At 42.2% G+C, this 21134-nt stretch overlaps 1 protein-coding gene across 1 annotated transcript in view; it reads left to right on the forward strand.

The window, feature by feature from the left end:
* Positions 1–11521: 11521 nt before the first annotated feature.
* Positions 11522–21134, forward strand: part of LOC137372054 (cytoplasmic dynein 1 intermediate chain 2-like) — a 101844-nt gene continuing 92231 nt past the window's right edge. Inside the window, exon 1 of the mRNA XM_068035407.1 lies at positions 11522–11627. The gene's annotated coding sequence lies outside the window, so the exon portion shown is untranslated. The remainder of the gene's footprint in view (positions 11628–21134) is intronic.

Raw genomic sequence — 21134 nt, forward strand, 5'->3', positions numbered from 1 at the left:
ACCATCTGGATCTCTCTTGGCACGCACCTTGCCAGGCCTAAGAAGATCATTGAAGCATTTCCAGCGCAGCACCAAGTTCCTCCTCACCACTTCTCTGCTGCTGACCTCGTAGGCTACCTTCAGCTGTGCCCTCTTGGTGAGTCTTGCTGGCCTTCCGTTGCTGTTGGCAGGGAAGAGAATGTGCCTGCATGCAGTCACCACCTCCAGCAGCAGCTCCAGCGAGTTGTCAGTGGCACAGGATGCTGCCCTGGCACAAGTGCCCTCCCTGCCAACTGCCCTCTGCTCAGATTTTGCTTCCATTTTTTGGACAAACAGCAGCCTCAGCAAATGCTGGTTCAATGCGGAATGTAGAAAAGCAAGCCAGGAGCAGCACCAGGCATACCTAAGAAATGAGGTGTCAAACTAGTAAAACTACAACACAAGACTACATGCATGCTATTAAGACCTGGCTAACATCCATGCTTAGTCTGATTAGTGGTAAGTAACATGCATAGAAATTGTAGAAAATTTACGACACAGAAGGAGGCCATTCAGCCCATCGTGTCCGTGCTGGTTGCGAAGAGCTTCCCAGCCTAATCCCACTTTCCTGCACTAGGTCTGTAGTCCTACAGGTTACGGCTCTTCAAGTAGATATCCAAGTCCTTTTTAATGTTGTGAGAGTTTCTGCCTCTACCACCCTTTCAGGCAGTGAGTTCCAGGTCCTTATCAACCCTCTGGGTGAAAAATGTTTCCTCACTTCTCCTCTAATCCTTCTACCAATTACTTTAAATCTATGCCCCCTGTTTTTGACCCTTTTGCTAAGATCTTGTCCCCTCATAATGTTACACGCCTCAATTAAGTCACCCCCTAAGCCTCCTCTGTTCCAGGGAAAACAACCCCAGCCTATCCAATTTTTCCTCATAGCTAAAATTTTCCCGACCTGGCAACATCCTCAAAGAACTCCTCTCACCCTCTTCAGTGCAATCACATCTTTTCTGTAATGTGGTGACCAGAATGTACATAGTACTCAAGCTGTGGCCTAACTGGTGTTGTATACAGTTCTAGCACAACCTCCCTGCTCTTATAATTTATACCTCAGCTAATAAAGGAAAGCATACAATATGCCTTCTTAACCACCTTATCGACCTATCCTGCTACCTTTAAGGCTCTGTGGACGTACATTCCAAGGTCCCTCTGGCCCTTCACACTACTCAGTATCCTCTCATTTATTGTGTATTCCCTTGCCTTGTTGCACCTCCCAAAATGCATTACCTCACACTTCTCTGAATTGAATTCCATTTTCCAAACAATATCTTCCTGCAATCTAAAACTTTTCTCCTCATTGTCAACCACATGGCCAATTTTTGTATTTGTGCCACACAAGTGCCATCCAATAAATTGCTGAATCTGTTACCTTCAACATCCTGGAGGTCAGAATTGACCAGAAACTTAACTGGACCAGCCACATAAATACTATGGCTACAAGAGTGACTCACTTCCCTGACTCCCCAAAGCCTTTCCACAATTCACAAGGCACAAGTCAGGAGTCTGATCGAATACTCTCTACATGCCTGGATGACTGCAGCTCCAACAGCACTCAAAAAGCTCGACACCATTCCAGGACAAAGTAGCCCATTTGATTGGCACCCCAACCATTGCCTTAAACATTCACTTCCTCTACCACTGGCAGACCGTGGCAACAGTGTGTACTATCTACAAGATGCACTGCAGTAACCCTCCCCCCAAATCCATGACCTCTACTGCCTAAAAGGACAAGGGGAGCAGGTGCATGGGAACATCACTATCTGCAAGTTCCCCTCCAAGTCACATCCTGATGTGGAAGTACGTTGCTGTTTCTTCATCGTTGCTGGGTCAAAATCCTGGAACTCCCTCCCTAACAGCACTGTGGGAGTACCTTCACCACAAGAAAACAGCTCATCTTACCTCTCAAGGGCAGTTAGGGGTGGGCAATAAATGTTGCCCTTGCAAGCGATGCCCTCATCCAATAAATAATAAAAAAAATTGGGTCTATTTTTACAGCAATGTCAATGGGAGTTTTGCTTTCATTGATTTCTGACATCTCTCTGTAGTTAGCAAAACCATTGCTCTTTACACACATATGTAAGGCCTCTGAGCTTTTAATGACTGAAAGCATCTGACAAGATATTGAGCTCCATTCAGTCATTAAGATGTAAAATTTTCTCATTGACTCATGTCATGAGTTTAAGCCCCAATCAAGGATCTGAGCACATTATCTGGGCTGACACTTTGGTGGGGTAATGAGGAATGATGTATTGTTGGATCTGCTGTCTTTCGAATAAGACATGGGATTCAGATACACAAATCTTTAAGAATGGGAGGACAGGTGATAAAGGCGTTTAAAAAAAGGCATATGTGTTCCTATATGGTACTGGGCTGAATTTTAGCAGCCAAAAATGGTTGTTCTGGTCAGGACAGATTTGTAAACTTTAAAAATCTGAAACTCAACCCCAATCTGCCAACTTCCACGTTTATTGGAGGCATCACAAGAATTGGGAAACCAACCCGCTCCCAGGAGGTAGGTTGGCAACTTAAATATTTTAATGAGGCCGTGAATCTCTGTTCTAACCTGATTTGCACATTTTACAGTGGGCCTCTGGGTTCCCCAGGCCCCGGGAAACCTGACAGCTGAAGGTGGGAGAGGACAGCTTCAGAGAAAAGCTGTGAATATCCTTCACAGCACTGCTTGTGGACCCAGAAGGACAGGAGTGGACCGCCCCGCCGTCACACTCCCCCAACATATAAAGATTCCTAGTTTGGACTGCACCCACCGGGGTTGTGGATTGAACCTGTTATCTTGTAGTGTTTTGAAATTGCAATTGCATTGTACATTGTGTACTCTAGAGGCTGCTGTAGAACACGCATGTGAGCAAAGAAAGAGTAACATAGAATTAAAGAAGATTCCATTATGTTTAACAGCAAACTGCTTGCGTCTCATCATGCTGTCTCAGTCTAAGCCTCACATCTTACGCTAAACTTGCTAAACTTGCCAAGAACATCACAATGATGGTTAGGTAACTAGCAAAGGAAAGTTAAAAAAAAAATGGAAGCATTGCTTTCAGGTATCAAAATTTTGGGATTTTTTATCTGCTCTTATAGATAACATTTAAGTTGTGGACTGTTAGACATGCACATGAAGCTTGTACAGTGTATACACACAGAGATCTCCCCAAAATAACCATCCAATAAAAAATATATGTATAATCTCAGATCACCACAGAGAGGTTTCCTCTGAAAGGATCCTGCAATAAATGATGGACTAGCCAGTGACGCCAACATCCCATGAACGAATAAAAAAAAAGCTCGTCCCACCACAGGTATTAATTAGGGACTGTCTTGAATATATATATATAAGGAGACCCTTACTGAAACTGGGTGATAGTTTGACTGAAGAGCTGCTTGTTTGTAATCTTTGTACTTTGTAAAATAAATGCAAGACTGAATAAAGATTGCTCCAGCTTAATTCTTCAACAACAAGCTTTCTGGAGTATAACAATGTGACACTGTGTGCTAGTTAGATTTGTGACTCTGCTCGTTATATATGTGACTCCCTGTGCTGGTTATATGTGTGACTCTCTGTATCTCTACTGTCATGTCTCTGTGCTGGTTATATGTGTTACTTTCTGTATCTGCACTGTCTTGTCTCTGTGCTAGTTATATATGTGACTCTCTGTATCTCTGCACTGTCTTGTTTCTGTGATGGTTGTATGTGTGACTCTCTGTATCTGCGCCATCTTGTCTCTGTGCTGGTTATAGATGTGACCGTCTGTATCTGTGCTGTCTTGTCTCTGTGCTGGTTATATATGTGACTCTCTGTATCTGCGCCATCTTGTCTCTGTGCTGGTTATAGATGTGACCGTCTGTATCTGTGCTGTCTTGTCTCTGTGCTGGTTATATGTGTTACTTCCTTTATCTGCGCTGTCATGTCTCTGTGCTGGTTATATGTGTGACTCTCTGTATCTGTGCTATCTTCTCTCTGTGCTGGTTATATGTGTGACTCTCTGTATCTGTGATGTCTTGTTTCTGTGCTGGTTATATATGTGACTGTCTCTGCACTGTATTGTCTCTACCTCTGCTGATTATTTGTGTGACTCTCTGCGCTGTCTTGTCTCTGTCCTGGTTATATATGTTACTGTCTGTATCAGCACTGTCTTGTTTCTGTCCTGGTTATATAAGTGACTGTCTATCTGCACTGTCTTATCTCTACCTCTGCTGGTTACATGTGTGAATCTCTGTATCTGTGCTGTCTTCTCTCTGTGCTGGTTATATGTGTTACTGTCTGTATCAGCACTGTCTTGTTTCTGTCCTGGTTATATATGTGACTGTCTATCTGCACTGTCTTGTCTCTACCTCTGCTGATTATATGTGTGACTCTCTGCGCTGTCTTGTCTCTGTCCTGGTTATATATGTTACTGTCTATCTGCACTGTCAAGTCTCTGTGCTGTTTATATGTGTTACTGTCTGTATCAGTGCTGTCTTGTTTCTGTCCTGGTTATATATGTGACTGTCTATCTGCACTGTATTGTCTCTACCTCTGCTGGTAATATGTGTGGCTCTCTGCCCTGTCTTGTCTCTGTGCTGGTTATATATGTTACTTTCTGTATCTGCGTTTCTTGTCTCTGTGCTGGTTGTATACCTGACTCACTGTATCTGTGCTGTCTTGTCTCTGTACTGGTTATATATGTGACTGTCTGTATCTGTGCTGCCTTGTCTCTGTGCTGGTTATATGTATGATTCTCTGTATCTCTGCACTGTCTTGTTTCTGTGATGGTTATAAGCGTGACTGTCTATCTGCACTGTCTTGTCTCTGTGCTGGTTACATGTGTGACTCTGTGTATCTGCGCTGTCATGTCTCTGTGCTCGTTATATGTGTTACTGTCATTATCTGCGCTGTCTTGTCTCTGTGCTGGTTATAGATGTGACTGTGTGTATCTGTGCTGTCTTGTGTCTGTGCTGGTTATATGTGTTACTTCCTTTATCTGCGCTGTCATGTCTCTGTGCTGGTTCTATGTGTTACTTTCAGTATCTGCGCTGTGATGTCTCTGTGCTGGTTATAGATGTGACTGTGTGTATCTGTGCTGTCTTGTGTCTGTGCTGGTTATATGTGTTACTTCCTTTATCTGCACTGTCATGTCTCTGTGCTGGTTCTATGTGTTACTTTCAGTATCTGCGCTGTGATGTCTCTGTGCTGGTTATATGTATGACTCTCTGTATCTGCGCTGTCTTGTCTCTACCTCTGCTGGTTGTATATGTGACTCTCTGCGTGGTCTTGTCTCTCTGCTGGTATTTTTGTTACTCTCTATATCTGCGCTGTCATGTCTCTGTGCTGGTTATATGTATGACTCTCTGTACCTCTGCACTGTCTTGTTTCTGTGATGGTTATGTGCGTTACTTTCTGTATCTGCGCCGTCTTGTCTCTATGCTGGTTACAGATGTGACTGTTTGTATCTGTGCTGTCTTGTCTCTGCGCTGGTTATATGTGTTAATTCCTTTATCTGCGCTGTCATGTCTCTGTGCTGGTTATATGTGTTACTGTCTGTGTCTGCGCTGTCTTCGCTCTGTACTTTTTATATGTGTGACACTGTACCTGCATTGTCTTGTTTCTGTGCAGGTTATATAAGTGACTGTCTGTATCTGCGCTGTCTTGTCTCTACCTCTGCTGGTTATATGTGTGACTCTCTGCACTGTCTTGTCTCTGTGCTGGTTATATGTGTTACTTTCTGTATCTGCGCTGTCTTGTTTCTGTGCTGGTTATATGTGTGACTCTCTGTATCTGCGCTGTTTTGTCTCAGTGCAGGTTATATGTGGTACTGTCTGTATCTGTGCTGTCTTCTCTCTGTGCAGGTTAGAAGTGTTACTTTCTGTATCTGTGCTGTGTGGTGTCTGTGCTGGTTATATGTGTGATTCTGTATCTGCACTGTCTTGTCTCTGTGCTGGTTATATGTGTTACTTTCTGTATCTGTGCTGTTATGTCTCAGTGCTGTTTATATGTGTGACTCTCTGTATCTGCGCTGTTTTGTCTCCGTGCTGGTTATATGTGTTACTTTCTGTATCTGCGCTGTTTTATCTCTGTGCTGGTTATATGTATGACTCTCTGTATCTGTGCTGTCTTGTCTCTGTGCTGGTTATATATGTGACTGTCTGTATCTGCGCTGACTTGTCTCGGTGCTGGTTATATGTGTGACTCTCTGTATCTGCGCTGTCTTGTCTCTGTGCTGGTTATATGTGTTATTTTATGTTTCCGTGCTGTCACGTCTCTGTGCAGGTTATATGTATTACTTTCTGTATCTGTGCTGTGTTGTCTCTGTGCTGGTTATATGAGTGACTTTCTGTATCTGTGCTGTCTTGTCTCTGTGCTGGTTATATGTGTGACACTCTGTATCTGCGCTGTATTATATCTGTGCTGGTTATATGTGTGACTTTCTGTATCTGTACTGTCTTGTCTCTGTGCTGGTTATATGTGTTACTTTCTGTATCTGCGCTGTTTTGTCTCTGTGCTGGTTATATATGTGAGTATCTGCGCTGTCTTGTCTCTGTGCTGGTTATATGCGTTACTTTCTGTATCTGTGCTGTCTTGTCTCTGTGCTGGTTATATGTGTGACTCTGCATCTGCACTGTCTTGTTTCTGTGCTGGTTATATGTGTGACTCTCTGTATCTGCCCTGTCTTGTCTCTGTGCTGGTTATATATGTGAGTATCTGCGCTGTTTTGTCTCTGTACTGGTTATATGTGTGACTGTCTATCTGCACTGTCTTGTTACTGTGCTTGTTATATGCGTTACTCTCTGTGTCTGCACTGTCTTGTCTCTGCCTCGACTGGTTATATGTGTGACTGTCTGCGCTGTCTTGTCTCTGTGCTGGTTATATGTGTTATTTTATGTTTCTGTGCTGTCATGTCTCTGTGCAGGTTATATAAGTGACTGTCTGTATCTGCGCTATCATGCCTCTGTGCAGGTGATATGTATTACTTTCTGTATCTGCGCTGTTTTGTCTCTGTGCTGGTGATATGTGTGATTCTCTGTATCCGCGTTGTTTTGTCTCTGTGCTGGTTATATGTGTGGCTTTCTGTATCTGTGCTGTTTTGTCTCTGTGCTGGTTATATGTGTTACTTTCTGTATCTGCGCTGTTTTGTCTCTGTGCTGGTTATATATGTGAGTATCTGTGCTGTTTTGCCTCTGTACTGGTTATATGTGTGACTTTCTGTATCTGCACTGTCTTGTCACTGTGCTGGTTATATGTGTGACTTTCTGCGCTGTCTTGTCTCTGTGCTGGTTTTATGTGTTATTTTATGTTTCTGTGCTGTCATGTCTCTGTGCAGGTTATATGTGTGACTCTGTATCTGCACTGTCTTGTTTCTGTGCTGCTTATATATGTGACTGTCTATCTGCACTATATTTTCTTTGTACTGGTTATATGTGTGATTCTCTGTATCTGCGCTGTCTTGTCTACCTCTGGTGGTTATATGTGTGACTCTGTATCTGCGCTGTCTTGTTTCTGTGCTGGTTATATATGTGACTCTCTGCGCTGCCTTGTCTCTGTGCTGGTTATATGCGTTACTTTCTGTATCTGTGCTGTCATGTCTCTGTGCAGGTTATGTAAGTGACTGTCTGTATCTGCGCTGTCTTGTCTCTACCTCTGCTGGCTATATGTGTGACTCTCTGCACTGTCTTGTCTCTGTGCTGTTTATATGTATTACTTTCTGTATCTGTGCTGTCATGTCTCTGTGCTGGTTATATGTGTGACTCTCTGTATCTCTGCACTGTCTTGTCTCTGTGCTGGTTATATGTATGACTCTGCGCTGTCTTGTCTTTGCTGGTTATATGTGTTACTTTCTGTATCTGCGCTGTCTTGTCTCTGTGCTGGTTATATTTATGACTCTCTGTATCTGCGCTGTCTTCACTCTGTGCTGGTTATATGTGTGACTGTCTATCTGCACTGTCTAGTCTCTGTACTGGTTATATAAGTGACTGTTTGTATCTGCGCTGTCTTGACTCTACCTCTGCTCGTTATATGTGTGACTCTCTGCATTGTCTTGTTTCTGTGCTGGTTATATGTGTGACTCTCTGTGCTGTCATGTCTCTGTGCAGGTTATAGAAGTGACTGTCTGTATCTGCGCTGTCATGTCTCTGTGCTGGTTATATATATGACTGTCTATCTGCACTGTCTTGTCTCTGCGCTGGTTATATGTGATTCTGCATCTTTTCTTTGTGATGGTTATATGTGTGATTCTCGGTAACTGTGCTGTCTTGTCTCTGTGCTCATTAAATACATGACTGTCTGTATCTGGGCTGTCTTGTCTCTGAGCTGGTTATATGTGTGACTCTCTATGCCTGCACTGTCTTGTTTCTGTGCTGGATATATGTGTGACTGTCTGCGCTGTTTTGTCTCTGTGCTGGTTATATTTATGACTCTCTGTATCTGCGCTGTCTTCACTCTGTGCTGGTTATATGTGTGACTGTCTATCTGCACTGTCTTGTCTCTGTGCTGGTTATACGTGAGACTCTCTGTATCTCTGCTGTCATGTCTCTGTGCTTGTTATATGTTTGACACTCTGTATCTGCGCTGTCTAGTCTCTGCGCTGGTTATATGTGTGACTCTGTATCTTTTCTTTGCGATGGTTATATGTGTGATTCTCGGTATCTGCGCTGTCTTGTCTCTGTGCTGATTAAATATATGACTGTCTGTATCTGCGCTGTCTTGTTTCTGTGCTGGTTATATGCGTTACTTTCTGCACATGTGCAGTCATGTCTCTGTGCAGGTTATGTCAGTGACTGTCTGTATCTGCACTGTCTTGTTTCTGTGCTGGATATATATGTGACTGTCTGTATCTGCGCTGTCTTGTCTCTACCTCTGCTGGCTATATGTGTGACTCCCTGCACTGTCTTGTCTCTGTGCTGGTTATATGTGTTACTTTCTGTATCTGCGCTGTCATGTCTCTGTGCTGGTTATATGTGTTACTGTCTGTATCTGCACTGTCTTGTTTCTGTGCTAGTTATATGCGTTACTCTCTGTATCTGCACTGTCTTGTCCCTGCCTCTGCTGGTTATATGTGTGACTTTCTGCGCTGTCTTGTCTCTGTGCTGGTTATATGTGTTATTTTATGTATCTGCACTGTCTTGTCTCTGTACTGGTCATATTTGTGACTGTCGATCTGCACTGTCTTGTCACTGTGCTGGTTATATGCGTTACTCTCTGTATCTGCACAGTCTTGTCCCTGCCTCTGCTGGTTATTTGTGTGACTTTCTGCGCTGTCATGTCTCTGTGCAGGTTATATAAGTGACTGTCTGTATCTGCGCTATCATGCCTCTGTGCTGGTTATATGTGTTACTCTCTGTATCTGCGCTGTCTTGTTTCTGTGCTGCTTATATATGTGACTGTCCATCTGCACTATCTTGTCTCTGTGCTGGTTATATGTGTGACTCTGTATCTGCACTGTCTTGTTTCTGTGCTGCTTATATATCTGACTGTCTATCTGCACTGTCTTGTTTCTGTGCTGGTTATATATCTGACTGTCTATCTGCACTATATTTTCTTTGTGCTGGTTATATGTGTGATTCTTTGTATCTGCGCTGTCTTGTCTACCTCTGGTGGTTATATGTGTGACTCTGTATCTGCGATGTCTTGTCTCTGTGCTGATTAAATACATGACTGTCTGTATCTGCGCTGTCTTGTTTCTGTGCTGGTTATATATGTGACTCTCTGCGCTGCCTTGTCTCTGTGCTGGTTATATGCGTTACTTTCTGTATCTGTGCTGTCATGTCTCTGTGCAGGTTATGTAAGTGACTGTCTGTATCTGCGCTGTCTTGTCTCTACCTCTACTGGCTATATGTGTGACTCTCTGCACTGTCATGTCTCTGTGCTGGTTATATGTGTGACTCTCTGTATCTCTGCACTGTCTTGTCTCTGTGCTGGTTATATGTGTGACTCTCTGTATCTGCGCTGTCTTGTTTCTGTGCTGGTTACATGTGTGACTTTCTGTATCTGTGCTGTTTTGTCTCAGTGCAGGATATATGTCTTGCTGTCTGTATCTGTGCTGTCTTGTCTCTGTGCTGGTCATATATGTGACTGTCTGTATCTGCGCTGTCTTGTTTCTGTGCTGGTTAACATGTGTAACTCTTTATCTGCACTGTCTGCTCTCTGTGCTGACTATATGTGTGACTTTCTGTATCTGTGCTGTTATGTCTCAGTGCTGTTTATATGTGTGACTCTCTGTATCTGCGCTGTCTTGTCTCTGTACTGGTTATATGTGTGACTCTCTGTATCTGCACTGTCTTGTTTCTGTGATGGTTATATGTGTTACTCTCTGTATCTGCGCTGTCTTGTCTCTGCTGGTTATATGTCTGATTCTGTGTCTGCACTATCATGTCTCTGCTGGTTCGATGTGTGACTCTATCTGTGCTGTCTTGTCTCTGTACTGGTTCTCTGTGTTACTCTCTGTGTCTGCGCTGTCTTGTCTCTGTGCTGGTTAGCTGTGTTACTCTCTGTATCTGCGCTGTCTTGTCTCTGTGCTGGTTAGCTGTGTGACTCTGTATCTGCGCTGTCTTGTCTCTGCTGGTTATATGTGTGATTCTGTGTCTGCACTATCATGTCTCTGCTGGTTCGATGTGTACTCTATCTGTGCTGTCTTGTCTCTGTACTGGTTCTCTGTGTTACTCTCTGTGTCTGCGCTGTCTTGTCTCTGTGCTGGTTAGCTGTGTGACTCTGTATCTGCGCTGTCTTGTCTCTGCTGGTTATGTGTGTGATTCTGTGTCTGCACTATCATGTCTCTGCTGGTTCGATGTGTGACTCTATCTGTGCTGTCTTGTCTCTGCACTGGTTCTCTGTGTTACTCTCTGTGTCTGCGCTGTCTTGTCTCTGTGCTGGTTAGCTGTGTTACTCTCTGTATCTGCGCTGTCTTGTCTCTGCTGGTTATATGTGTGTGATTCTGTGTCTGCGCTGTCTTGTCTCTGCTGGTTATATGTGTGATTCTGTGTCTGCACTATCATGTCTCTGCTGGTTCGATGTGTGACTCTATCTGTGCTGTCTTGTCTCTGTTCTGGTTCTCTGTGTTACTCTCTGTGTCTGCGCTGTCTTGTCTCTGTGCTGGTTAGCTGTGTTACTCTCTGTATCTGCGCTGTCTTGTCTCTGCTGGTTATATGTGTGATTCTGTGTCTGCACTATCATGTCTCTGCTGGTTCGATGTGTGACTCTATCTGTGCTGTCTTGTCTCTGTTCTGGTTCTCTGTGTTACTCTCTGTGTCTGCGCTGTCTTGTCTCTGTGCTGGTTAGCTGTGTTACTCTCTGTATCTGCGCTGTCTTGTCTCTGCTGGTTATATGTGTGATTCTGTGTCTGCACTATCATGTCTCTGCTGGTTCGATGTGTGACTCTATCTGTGCTGTCTTGTCTCTGTACTGGTTCTCTGTGTTACTCTCAGTATCTGCGCTGTCTTGTCTCTGCTGGTTAGATGCGTGACTCTGTATCTGTGCTGTCTTGTCCCTGTGTTTCTTACATATGAGACTCCGTTTCTGCGGTGCGCGGATATCCTCGCAGCTGGGCGGAAGTGGCTCCAGCTCCATCTTTGTTGGGGTGGTTACGGTGGAAGCGGTGTTTCGGGACGTGTCTATTCCTCAGGTCAGTCAGTGACGAGCATCTTCGATTAAAGTCGCTGGAAAGGGGATTGAGTTCAGTACAGTCCCGGCTTGTCCGATCTCAGGGACAGTGTTTCTGAGACTACACCCGGTGGCCCCGGTTCTCATTCGGAAGCGGAGCTGTACTTTAGGTCGGTGTGTCGGCGCTGATACAGGCCGCTGGCGGCCGCGACTTCGCTGGCCGGGGTGTGGCGGTGTGCCGGGGTACCGGAGCTCTTGATCTCTCGATCTAGTTACTCTTCCTCTGATAGGGAGAAATAAAGGGTATTCTGGGGTCTTGTGTACATTATTATTGCTAATATTTGTGGGTTGATCTCGGTCGACCCCAGTGTACAGTAATTGTCTCTGTAATTTCATCGAAATACGTAGAATCGGATCTTTCAGCTGCACCGGTCAGTGTTTATTTTGTGCAAGAGCATCTGTCCCTTCGGTTCGAATCTAGTAGAAGGGCAGCAAATGATGTCAGGAAGGGGCCAGGACTCCTTGAGCTGTACAAAAGGAGGTGCAGCTTAGATTTGATCACATCCAAAGGTTTGGGGTATAGCATATAGGAAGCTCAGAGCTCACTTACCTTTAAATTTTAAAATATATTTTATCCAAAGAGCATACTCCCAGCCGTGCAAAAATCCTAATGTAACCAGCAAGTGGTCATATATCACACCTGTTCAGGATGAGTTAGCCATGTTTAGCATATTGAAGAGAAAGATGCAGAAGTTCTGTGGGTTAATATCAAGTTGTGGGCAGAGCAAACTGTTCATCAGGCATACCTGTCTCTCAGACATTGGTGAAATTGGTGGCAGTAAGGGTTGTGGGTGGGAAACCATGGTCAGCACCCAGCTACTTACTTTGAAAATAAGCTCGTGGCAAAAGTTGGTTTGGCTGTTGGGGCCACACAGGCAACTCAGTGTCAACTGGGCTGCACCAGTACTTTGCAGTACATGGTACCATGTTTGGAGCAAGATATCAGACAGCAGATAGAAGAATGGTATGTTTATCGGGCAAGTCATCAGTTCTTAATTCTACAGCGTGTACTAAATAAGCAAGTCCAGTTATTTTTCTGGAGCATTATAGTTAGAGTGCGTTGAATTTGCTTACTAGCTTTGGATTTGATATCACTAGGTATTGCCACAAATTTTTCCATTTTCCTGTGTCTATCTACTTTTGCAATGCTTGTTGCTTGAACTTTTTTACTTCAGTTTGGTCAACATAATTTAAAGGAATATATATATAGTACTTCTCCCCTGACACCCTTTCCTTCTTTATTGGTGATTTCCTCTTGCTATCGCAGTGGGCTTTAATGCTTTCTGGATAGTGTCATTGCCTTTTCTGAAGCAACAAGACAAACTGTCTAATCCCCTTCTACTGTACAGCCATTTTGCTACCCAGGGATCAATTTTTCAAATTTATCTCCCTCCCGCTTATCCTTTCTTAGTGCAAGTAATTTCTTCCCTTCTACAACTTGACCTACACTACACCCCAGAGGTGTCAATCTCATCAGTTTCGCTTCTCGCACTTGTGTTTTTAATCCTCTTGGTGCTCTTCAGAAAATTTTAAAGGGAAAGGCTAATCCTAAACTCCTGTTTACCACAACTGCCTGCTTTGAAAGCACCTTCAGAATCCAAATTATGCAACAAGATACTAAATCAACACAATTTTAAAACAATATTGGAATTCATCCTGAGCCGTTAGCATAAGCACTTCAGAGCATATTTCTTAGATGTCATCGCTATCAGACTCTGTGTTGCCTTTCAGCAATGTTATTTATAAGCATGGAACCAGCCTCCCTACATATGTAGAAAATGCTTTGCTTTATTTCTCTGCTACCACCCTCAACTCGATCATTGCTGTACAATCTGCCATTAGGTCATGGAAGAGCTACTTTGTTCTCCAGTCAACATAGGCAAGACTGAAGCAATCCTTTAAAGCCCCTTTCTCCTTTTCACATTCCTGGCATCTTGCTCAGGATGAACCTGACAGTACGCAACCCATGTGCCATGTATAGTCCTGAGATTGAAACCTCGCAGCTTGTTTAGTGCAAAACACTGTACTATAAATTCTGAAGTGTCACCCACTGCTGCTGAAACCTCATTAATCCCTCTTTTACCTTCAGGCTTCATTTGTCTTTCCTTGCATATTGTCCAAACTCTGATTTATAGAGGATTCTGTCAACTCCAGCCATATCATTTATTAAATTTGCATAACAATTATCCGATCCTTACTAGCTCTCTGTCCCTTGTGGATTGATTTCTAATTCTTTGTCCTTGTTTATAAATCCTTCCACTGTCATGAATACCCTACCTTTGCAACACTCTAAATTCCTGCTCATATTCTTCAATCTTATTCTCTTTTGTGTATCTTTCTTCACTCCAGCAGTTGTAGGACAGCGTTCAGCCATCATATTCCAAGATTCTGAAATCCAGTTATTAAAGATCTGTGCTTTGTCAGATTGCTCCCATTTTTAAAAGCCTCCTCATCCGTGCCTTCACTTATTTCCCTAACTTTCCTCCCAGCCGCTGTTTGATCTCCGAATCCTCCATTTGTAAAACAGAATAATTGTTGCCAAAGTAAGGCTCACCGTTCTCATTTAGGAGTTGAATTTGGATCACAACAATACATTTCGATAGCATCTTTAACATAAAAATTCCAAGGTGCTTCATAGATTGGTGTAATGAAAGTGGACTTCTTGAGTTGGAAAAGGAGAGATTTGAATGGGTGATGGGAAGCTTGGTGAAAGAGATGGGTTTTCAGGAAGTTTGTTAAAAAGAGTGAAGGTGGTGGAGATGTAATTCCTGACAGACAATGAAGGCTCTGCTATGCATGAATGAGGTGGCGAGGGAGGAGGAGGTGCGCACAAAACTAAAGTCAACAGAACATTATGATAGAAAATTTCAGAGATAGGCACAAGCCATGGAGGGATTTAAAGATGAGGACAAGACTTTGACCTGTTGAAGATGGGGAGTTGGTATATGTCAGCAAAACCTGAGATTATGGATGATTTGGATGTAATGCAAGATAACATACTTGTGCCAGAGTTTTGGTCGGTTGTGCTTTTTATCACAACATTACATATTTCTAATGAACAATAATTACATTAGTAAATAGAAATTGACCAAAAAAGCTAAGATTAAAAACAAAAAATGCTGGTAACACTCAGCAGGTCAGGCAGCATCTGTGGAGAGAGAAACTGTGTTATTTGTATTTATATAGCATATTTAACATAATAAAACATCCCAAGGCACTTCACAGGAGCATTATAAGGCAAAATTTGACACCAAACCACATAAGGCGATCGTAGGAACATAGGAGCAGGAGTAAGCCATTCAGTCCATCGAACCTACCCTGCCATTCAATATGATCATGGTTGATCATCCACTTCAGTGCCTTTTTCCCACATTATCCCTGTATCCCCTTATGCCATTTGTATTTAGAAATCTGTCAATCTCTGCTTTAAACATACGCAATGACTGAGCTTCCACAGCCCTCTGGGGTAGAGAATTCCAAAGATTCACAACCCTCTGAGTAAAGAAATTTCTCCTCATCTTGGTCCTAAGTGGCTTCCCCCTTATTTTGAAGTTGTGTCCCCTGGTTCTAGACTCCCCAACCAGGGGAAACATCTTAGCTGCATCTACCCTGTCTATCCCTTTAAGTATTTTGTAGGTTTCAATGAGATCACCTCTCATTCTTTGAAATTCCGGAGAATACAGGCCCAGTTTCCCCAATATCTCTCCCTAGGACAGTCCCGCCATCCCGGGAACAAGTCTGGTGAACCTTCGTTGCACTCCCTCTATGGCAATAATATCCTTCCTAAGGTGAGGGGACCAAAACTGCACACACTACTCCAAGTGTCTAACCAGGGTTCTATACAATTGAAACAAGACTTCATTACTCCTGTGCTCAAATCCTCTTGCGATAAAGGCTCACATACCATTAACCTTCCTAATTGCTTGCAGTAATAGTAGGGAAGATTGCCAAAATTTGGTCAGAGGTAGGTTTTAAGGAGGGTCTTAAAGGAGGAAGAAGAGATAGAATCTAAGAGATTTAGGCAGGGAATTCCGGAGCTGAGGGCTTAGGCAGCTGAGGGTGCGGCCACCAAAGGTGGAGCAATTAAAATCAGGGATGCTCAAGAGTTTTGAAGAATGAGAGGTGATCTCATTGAAAACTACAAAATACTTAAAGGGATAGACAGGGTAGATGCTGCTAAGATGTTTCCCCTGGTTGGGGAGTCTCGAACCAGGGGACACAATTTCAAAATAAGGGGGAAGCGCAGATATCTCGGAGGATTATGGGGCTGGAGGAGAGCGCAGAGATAGAGAGGGGCGATGACTGGCAGGGATTTGGGAAAAAAAGAATGAGAATTTTTAAATCAAGGCATTGCTTGACTGGGAGCCACTGCAGGTCAATGAGCTGGGGTGATGGCTGAACGGGACTTGGTGCAAGTAAGGACACAGACAGCAGTTTTGGATGAACTTACATTTACGGAGGGTAGAATGTGAGAGGCCAGCCAGGAGTTCATTGGAATAGTCAGCTCTAGATGTAACCAAAGGCATAGGTGAAGGTTTTAGTAGTAGATCAGCTGAGGCAGGGGCAGAGTTGGGCGATGTTGGGGTGGAAATAGACATGGTGGCACAGATATTTGGTTGAATGCTCATCTCGGGGTTGCAGATAGTTTGGTTTAGCCTCAGACCAGGGAACGGGATGGAGTCACTAGCCAGTGAATGGAGTTTGTAGCGGGGTCTGAAGCCAATGGTTTTGGTCTTCCTGATATTTAATTGGAGGATATTTCTGCTCATCCAGTACTGGATGTTAACTTAACTGATAACTTAGAAAAGTGGAGGGGTGGAGAGAGGTGGTGGTGAAGTAGAGCTGGATGTCATCAGAATACATGTGGAAACTAACACTGTTTTCAGATAATTTTGCTGAGAGGCAGCATGCAGGCAAGAAAAAGAAGGGGGTGAAGGATAAATCCTTGGGGGACATCAGAGGTAATGGTGTCAGAGCATGAAGAGAAGCCATTGATGGTGATACTCTGGCTATGAATTGATACATAAGAATGGAGCTAGGCGAGTGTCGTCCCACCAGCTGGGCAATGGTGGAGAGGCGTTGGCAGAGGCTGGTGAAAGGTGAACCAGATGGACCTGATCTTTTTTCATCTAGCTGTTCCTATGTTATTTGACTTGCGTTTAGAAAAGTTGTACAAGTGGAATTGACATGCAACCTTTTCCACTGGGAATAAATGTTCAGTTACTTCCTTTGTTAGAAAATGAATTAGATTCCATAACTATCATTGTTCAAGAAGCATAAAAGGATTACCTCTGGGCTTTTACCATTGCATGAAATTTCTTCTGCATTTACATGGGTTTATTCATCGAGCCTGCGGAAATGTTGATGATGAGCCGTAACTAACACTGAGCAAAATCAAGCCTCCGAGCAGAAACAAAACTTTCACTAGATTTATTTTTCAGTAGTGATTTGAATTCCGGTAATTGTAAATAGTGGGTGGCAGCTTACTCTTAAGTTTTGAACACCAAAATGAAATACAACAAAGATAAATTATGGACGCTGCATTGCATTTGGTACCAGCCTGGTGTAAAGTAACACTAAGTTAGGTATCTGCTGCAGTACACTTTGATTGAAAAAATAGCAAAGATTGATTTGTACTTTTTTTATCCCTGTTGGCAGTGCCACAATGTTTCTTCTGAAAAAAAGTTTTTCTTTTATATATTGATAGATAAAAATTTGTGGTGATTTCTACAACTTAAAAGTTTTGGAAATGTTTAACTTCAGACTATCTGTTTAAAATTACACTGTACTTAGAAATATTGTAAACAGTGAGGAGGAGAGCAACAGACTTCAGGAAACTGAAATGAGCAGACAAATGGTTGATGAAATTTATCGCAGAGAAGTGTGAAGTGATTCATTTCAGTAGGAAGAATGAGGAGAGGCAATATAAACTAAACGGTACAATATTAAAAAGGGTGCAGGAGCACAGAGACATGGGGGTAAATGTGCACAAGCTGTTGAAGGAAAGACAAGTTGAGAAAGTTAAAAAGGCTTGTAGGATCCTTGATTTTATAAATGGAGGCATAGAGTACAAAAGTAAGGAAGTTATGCTAAACCTATATAAAACACTGTTAGGCCCCAGATGGAATATTCTGGGCAGCACACGTTAGGAAATATGTCAAGGCCTTAGGAGATTTACTAGAATGGTACTGCGAGGAGAGAGCTGTGAAAAATTGCTTTTTCTGCATTGTATATCATACAATTATTGAAGTTGAAACTTAAATTTAACTTCTGAGTGAACAGCTGTTTGGGATAAGCCTTTTTTGTGTTGGTAGGGAAGATTGATGTTTGTGACAGATGTGTGGTTGAAAAGAAGGTACTGGCATTGGACATTACAGCAGTTCAGGCAGCTTGGACCATACATCTGTTTAATGTTGGTCATTGGAGATTCAGAAGTTGGAACCTTCCCTGGACGGTTGCACGCTAACAATAGCTTCAGCTAGAAGTACAAATTCAACATGGGAATTAAAGGGGGAGTTTTTTTATATTTGGACAAATAATTGAGAAAAAGGAGAATTGGAGAAGCAGGATGGAAGACCAAAGAAATCAATTAGTTGCACCTGAAGCCAGTAACTGCAAATCTACTGTGGGTGTGCAGCAAAAAGTTAATATTTTATAATGTAAATAACTACAGAGGTTTTGGAGAAGGAAAACCAAAAATTAATTGCAGATTAAGCAACTTTTGTAAAGTAGTAAGCAAATAGTATTGAAATATATATGTATAGGAAGTGACATTCAGGATTACTAAGGCATGTAATATTTTTCCTCATGCCAATTATGTATTTCTGCAGTAAATTTGCTGTATTACAGTGATGAACACAATGTGGGGAGCACAAGAGGCATGATCCTACAAACATGAATGAGATGATGTTGGTTAAGGGGGTAATGTTGGCCAGAACATTGGGTAAACCTTTATTTTAATATCCATACAAACCACAAAATGGGATAGAGAACCTTGTTCTGATATCTATTTTAAGGATGACACATCTGATAATTCAGTGTTTCCTTAGTACTGCACTGGATTTGGACTTGACTCCACAAACCCTGACTTTGAAGTGAGAATGCTACTAAATGAGTCAGCTAATAATACACAGTTCACTCTTGATAATTCGCATTTGAACTATCTAGTCATTTAAAATAAGTGTTGGAAATAACAGCATAGTGGCAATTATTAGTTAAAGTTGAAGCTCATGGAATTGAAAGCAACTTATTGACCTGGTTAGGAAATTGGCTGAGTAGTAGGAGATGGAGAGTAAGGATAATGGGCAGGTAGTCTAATTGGCAGGATGTGACTAGTGGTATCCTGCAAGGATCTGTGTTGGGGGCTCAACTATTCGCTGTATCAATAAACCGTTTACATGATGGGATAGAAAGCCACATATCCAAATTTGCCAATGACACCAGGATAGGCAACATTGTAAGTAGTGTAGATGGAAGCATAAAATTACAAAGATACTAACAGTTTTACCCATTCACTTAATCTATGACAAACGGATTTCATTATAGACAAGTGTGAAATCATCAAGCTTAGACCTAAAAAGGATAGAGCAGAGTACTTTTTAAATGGGGAAAAGCTAGGAACAGTTGCGTCCAAAGAAACTTGGGGGTCCAACTGCATAGATCATTAAAATGTCATGAGCATGTACAGAAAATAATCAAAAGTCTCATGTAAAGGTCCGAATTCCATCTAAAGGATTGGAATAAAAGTGGGTAGAAGGCATGTTTCAGCTATACAAAACCCTAGTTAAACCACACCTGGAGTATTGTCAGCAGTTCTGGGTACCACACCTTAGGAATGATATATTGGCCTTGTAGAGAGTCGAGCTAGATTTACTGGAATGATATCTCTACTTCAAGGGTTAAGTTATAAGGAAAGATTACAGAAGCTAGGGTTGTATTCCCTGAAATTTAGACAGTTAAGGGTGATTCAGTCTAAGTTTTCAAGATATTAAGGGAAACATATAGGGTAGATAAGAGAGAAACTATTTCTGCTCATTGGGAAGTCGAGGACTGGGGGCTTAGTCTAAAAATTAGATTGTCAGGAGTGAAATTAGGAAACTCTTCTACACACAAAGGGTGGTAAAAGTTTGGCACTCTCTACTGTAAACCACAATCAGTGCTCGATCAGTTGTTAATTTTAAATCCGAGATTGATAGATTTTGTTCACTAAAGGTATTAAGGGTATGGGACAAAGGCAAATATATGGAGGTAGGTCGCATATCAGTGGTGATCTTATTGAATGGCAGAATAGGTGTGAGGGGATAAATGGTCTACTCAGGTATCTATGTTAATGAACTATTGCTTAACTTGAATTAAGCAACTTTGATTTAAGAATAGCCTTTAGCTGGTTGCATGGGTAAAATTACAGCTCTCCTGTTCCTAATTTACTTCAGTGATCTGGATTAAGAAACTTAATTTAATGGACATTACTATTTGAATTAACTAATTTGGCAGCAAAGGACCTGCAAAACGTGTTGATAAAATCTGTAATTAGATGAAACAATGGCAGGTGAAATTGTATAGGGAAAAGTATGAAGAATTGCATGTTGCAAGATAAAATATGTCTCAAACTTTATGGTGTTAGCTCAGGCTGAAGTTAAACAAGATTTAGTGGTGTTACTGGATTTGGCTGTTAATGGGGCTGATTTTGCTGAGGAGTGTGCAGTTGAGCGCAACCACGGTGTTGCGTGCCAGATCTACTTTTATCAGGTAGAACTGCAAAAATGTACCAATTTACTGGCCCCATGATTTTCTTGAATTGGGCAAGCCTCATGCTAGTGTGATGCATTGGCATAATGCAACATCTAGTCTGAAGTAGGTTTTTGGGACATTTCCCAGTTTTTCATAGAACACCAACCAATTTGTGTCCTATTCACCATATCTTACTACACATCCCTTTATTCATCACATAGGCAAATAATATCCTGCTGACATCTTTCCCATCAAACCTTTGGTGTGCTTCAAATTCCTGACCCCTCAAATCTGTCTTTGTTCACTATCATGCATTGGGTTGCAGCATCGCTTGCCCAGTTGGTAGTGACTGAAGAAAGATTATTCCTTTGAAGGTTTAATGTACACAATTGGAGAGACAGAAATGTAATACTGTGTCAAGTTAAATGGTCCCAGTGAGATAACAGGGTGCTGATTCTAACTGACATGGCAAATTTATAGCTGCTGTTAAGAATTCTACATGCAGAGAGTAATAGATATTTGAAATGAACTTCCAGGTGCTGTAGTAGAGATAAAAACCTCAATCATTTAAGAAACAGTTGGATGCTGTGATTGTGAGTGGTGATTATAGATTTTTTTGGATGGATGAGCTAAGGTGGGCTGTATTATTTTATTTCTTTATATTCAGTATTTATTTTATGAAGTTGTGAATATGAAAGGAGGGTGTTTCTGTTTAGCAGTAAGTTTCATTAAAGTGATC

Source organism: Heterodontus francisci, chromosome 7 (assembly GCF_036365525.1).
Source record: "Heterodontus francisci isolate sHetFra1 chromosome 7, sHetFra1.hap1, whole genome shotgun sequence".
In the NCBI taxonomy this organism is placed as follows: domain Eukaryota; kingdom Metazoa; phylum Chordata; class Chondrichthyes; order Heterodontiformes; family Heterodontidae; genus Heterodontus; species Heterodontus francisci.